We start from the raw sequence: 1197 nt of genomic DNA, 5'->3' as shown, positions 1-1197 counted from the left end.
CAATCCTCAATCCTCAATCCTCAATCCTCAATCCTCAATCCTCAGACCACAAACATCAATCCTGAATCCTCAATCCCGAATCCTCAGTCTTCAGCCCTCAGTCCTCAACAATCTGTTGTCAATCCTCAATACTCAATAGAATATCATCAATTCGCAGCTTTCAATGTTCAATACTCAATCTGCAATCCTCAATACTCAATCCTCATTCCTCAATCTTCAATCCTCAATACTCAATCTTCAATCCTCAACCCTCAATCCTCAATCCTCAATCCTCAATCCTCAATCCTCAATCATCAATCCTCAATCTTCAATACTCAATCTTCTATCCTCAATCCCCAATCCTCAATACTCAACCGTCAATACTCAACCCTCAGTCCTCGTCCTCAATCCACAACCCTTAATCCTCAATCCTCAATCTTCAATCATCAATATTCAATCTACAATCCTCAATCCTCAATCCTCAATCCTCAATCCTCAATCCTCAATCGTCAATGTTCAATCCTCAATACCCAATACTCAATCTTCGATCCTCAATCGTCAATATTCAATCTTCAAGCCTCAATCCTCAATCCTCAATCCTCAATCCTCAGTCCTCAATCCTCAATCCTCATTCTTCAATCCTCAATAGCTAATCCTCAATCCTCAGTCCTCAATCCTCCATTATCAATTCTCAATCCTCAATCCTCAGTCCTCAGTCCACAAACCTCAATCCTCAACCTACAGCCCTCATCCTCAATCCTCAATCCTCAATTCGCAATCCTCAATCCTCAATCCTCAGACCTGAAGCATCAATACTCAACCCTCAGTCCCCGTCATCAATCCACAACACTCAATCCTCAATCATCAATCTTCATTCATCAATATTCAGCTTTCAATCCGCAATCCTCAATCCTCAATCCTCAATCCTCAATCCTCAATCCTTTAATGTGCAATCTTCAATAACCAATCCTCAATCTTCAATCCTCAATCCTCAATCCTCAATCCTCAATCCTCAATCCTCAATCCTCAGTCCTCAAAATTCAATCATCAATATTCAATCTTCAGTCCTCAATCCTCAATCCTCAATCCTCAATCCACAATCCTCAATCCTCAGTCCTCAAACCTCAATCCTGAATCCTCAATCCTGAATCCTCAATCTTCAGACCTGAGCACTCAAGAATCAATTGTCAATCCTCAGTCCTCAATAGAATATCCTCA

Source organism: Calliopsis andreniformis, unplaced genomic scaffold (assembly GCF_051401765.1).
Source record: "Calliopsis andreniformis isolate RMS-2024a unplaced genomic scaffold, iyCalAndr_principal scaffold0082, whole genome shotgun sequence".
In the NCBI taxonomy this organism is placed as follows: Eukaryota; Metazoa; Arthropoda; class Insecta; order Hymenoptera; family Andrenidae; genus Calliopsis; species Calliopsis andreniformis.
The sequence above is the reverse complement of the archived record's forward strand: the minus strand, read 5'-3'. Positions refer to the sequence as shown.